The sequence below is a fragment of the Pteronotus mesoamericanus genome, unplaced genomic scaffold (genome assembly GCF_021234165.1).
Source record: "Pteronotus mesoamericanus isolate MK-2021 breed Mesoamerican mustached bat unplaced genomic scaffold, CSHL_Meso_final contig_182, whole genome shotgun sequence".
NCBI lineage: Eukaryota > Metazoa > Chordata > Mammalia > Chiroptera > Mormoopidae > Pteronotus > Pteronotus mesoamericanus.
In genome coordinates, this window is record NW_026555078.1 from 20,624,396 (window position 1) to 20,627,701 (window position 3,306).

General features: G+C 41.0%; 1 non-coding gene across 1 annotated transcript; it reads left to right on the forward strand.

Moving 5' to 3' along the window:
* The first annotated feature begins 482 nt into the window (after window positions 1-482).
* On the forward strand, window positions 483-586 carry LOC129066095 (small nucleolar RNA U13). Its single transcript, XR_008528638.1, has one exon. It is a non-coding gene; the product is annotated as a small nucleolar RNA U13 (small nucleolar RNA).
* Window positions 587-3,306: the final 2,720 nt, after the last annotated feature.

Below are 3,306 nucleotides of genomic sequence, written 5' to 3' on the forward strand. Positions count from 1 at the left end.
TTCACAGGCCTGCCCAACCTGGACAGCTGGTAAGATTTTGGATCTAATTTTTTCTGCTCATGCTTATTCAAATTTACATTTAGTTACCTCAGAGTCAATTTTAAAAAGGGCAAAGGATTTGAATAGATCCTTCACTAAAGAAGCTATAGGGATGGCCAATAAGTACATGAACAAATGACCGACAGCGTTGGCCATGAGGGAAATGCAAACTAAACCCACGATAAGATACCACCGCACACCTACCAGAACGGTGAATTAAATTGCCATTAAAGTTTTTAATTTTTAAAAAATTAAACCATTTGAAATTAAAAGGATCGACTGTGCTAAGTATTGGCAAGAATGTAAAGCAATTGGAAGGCCTATACACTGCTGGGGGGGGGCGTGGAAAACTTTGGAAAACAGTGTTGACAGTTTCTTAAAAAGGTGATGTACATAGAGACAACTGTACTTGAACAATAATTTTTAAAAAAGGTAATGTGCAGAGGCTTTTGTTCTTCATAAGCATGGTAATTGGGTGTTCACGCTCTTGTGTGAGATGTGTCTCCCTCGAACCTTGTTACGACATCAGCACACTACCCGTTTGATGTCAAAAAAAAATAAAGGTAATGTATATGTGTACATGTATCACATGACCCAGCCACTCCACTTCTAGATATTTACCGAAGAGAAACAAAACCTTTTGTCCATACAAAGACTTGTACACAAAGGTTCCTAGGATCTTCATTTGCAATAGTCTGAAAGTATAAATAACCTGTATTAGTCTACTCAGGTTGCCATAAGATAACACAGACTGCATGGCTGAAACAACAGAAGTTCATTCCCTCACAATTTTTGGAAAGGTTCAAGATCAAGTTTCTAGCAGTGTTCGCCTTCTAATAAGGTTCTCTTCCTGGCTTGCAGGTGGCTGCTATGTCTTCACGTGGCCTTTCGTCTGACTGCTCTGGGCATGGGGGTAGGAGGCAGAGAGAGGGCATTTGAGCAACTGAAAGGGTTTGCTGGTGTTTCTTTTATAAGGACACTAATTCTATCTGGTTAGGGACCCACTTTATGACTTCAGTTTATCTTTTTTAAAAAAATATTTATTTATTTTTAGAAAGATGGGAAGGGAGGAAGAAAGAGAGGGAGAGAAACACTGATGTAAGAGAACAACATCGATTGGTTGCCTCTTGCTTTGTGCCCTGGTCCAGGGACCTGGCTCACAACCCAAGTGTCAACCCATCTGCCCTGACTGGGAATCAAACCAGTGACCTTTCACTTTGTGGGATGATGCTCAATCAACTGAGCTACACTGAGCTACACTAAAGTCATGGCCACTTTATCTTAATTATCTCTTAAAGACTCTTCCCAAATACAGTCACATGGAGGGTAAGGGCTTCAACACATGAATTTTTGTGGGGCAAACCAGTACACAGCATAACCCCAAAGTCCATCAATAGAAGAATAGATAATTCTGGTGTATTGGTACGGTGGTATGCTATTCAGCAATTAAAAGGAATAAACTATTGCTGTACTCAGCGCTATGGGTAAAACTCAATCTAGAGGGTGAAAGAAGCCAGATGAAAAAAGAATACATACTAGGTGATCACATTTATATAAAATCTTACAAATGTAAAGTCATCAGTAGCAACAAGAAAGCAGATGAGCAATGGCATGGAGATGGAGAAAGGGGAGAAGGTCAGCAGGGAGGGGTTGCAAAATGGCACAGGAAAGCGGATGGCGTTGGTGTCTACATTCACTATCTTGATTGTACTGATGTTCTCACAGGTAATAGCAGCATTATCCTGTTATCAACTGTAAATATGCACAGCTTGTTGTGCCAGTTATGCCTCAATGAAGCTGTAAACTAATTTGCATTTAATTAGCCTTCACCTGGATGGGCTGAATTCATTTTTAGCAATTTTTAGCAACATTGACGTCTCTTAGTTATTTTATGCAGAGCCATTTATGGCTCTTTCCTCGCTCATTGGCCTCCTTTGTGAGCCAATTTTTTTTTGTTGTTGTTCTACCAAATATCAAGAGGTCGGCCTATAAAGACAACAATCAAGGCTAAAAAAGTTATTTTCTTCTAAAACATATTTTGAAATGTGAAGAAAATTTCTAAATTCATTTATATGGTTTTTCTTATTACTCTAGGGTAACTGTCTTTGGAGAAATGATATGTCAGCTTGGAGATGCCAGCATATCACTGGAGAAATCACTTGTACATGAATGTGTGATGCCTGACCTGTGCCCTTGTGCATGGATGCATAGGCAGCAATCACCTAATGCATCTACACAATGATTAATAGTCTGCAAGTGCACTTATAATTTCAGCATGTATTTGGGATAATATCCTAAGAGTTTGGGTATCATCCGGCAGCTAGGCTAAGTCTCCAAGCTTCCGAGCTCCATTGTTGATGTTTCTTGCCACCATCCCCGTAGGCAGCAGGGGCTAGTGAACGTTGGCCAGTTCCTGGCTATGACAGTAATAGCCAGTGTGTGTGCACTGGTAAAAATGAGCTACCTCTCACTGTGAAAAACATGGTCTCAATACTTTGCATCGCCTGCTGTCAGGAGGTAGACTCTATTTCCCCACTCCTTGGATTCAAGCTGGCCTTGTGACTTGCTCTGACCAATGGGATGTGGCAAGAGCGACATTGTGGAAGTTCTAAGAGCACCTGCATTTCCCTGATGGTACTCTTGGCACACTCCTGCAGCCACATAAGTCTGCACAGGACTACTGAATGACATCAGCTGGAGAGAAGCTGACAGCTAGCATCAAGGCCCCTGTCCTGTAAGTGAGGTCATTAATATTACATCATCTTGTTCCAGTCAACCCATCAGAGGATTGCAAGCTCATGAGTGACCCCAGGTGAGATCTGAAGAACCACCCAGGTAAACCTGGTCCCAACTGCAGAATCATGAACCAATGGATAGTTATTGTTGTTAGGTGGCTATGTTTCAGGGTGGCTTATTATGCAGTGATAGATATCTGCAATGTTCACCCAATTGCCAGCCGTTTGTGAAGTCTAAGGCCAGTAAGCTCCTCAGAACCAGTTTCTAGTGTTTTCACTGCCTTGTGGGACAATAGTGGGCTAGTCATTTACCATCTCTCCCTCAATTATTTTGCTTTTCAAATGGATGCAACATCATGTATTTCAGAGGGTGTGTTGAAAAAAATTATTCTTGTAGGATGTTTCTATATACGGTTGTGGGGGAGAGAAAGGTTTAGCTGCATATTTAGAAAGTGGATTTATTTTGATAGTTTTGACTAATAAGATTTCTCCCTTGAGACTGTCCTTAAATAGACTTTATGTCAGGCTGTTC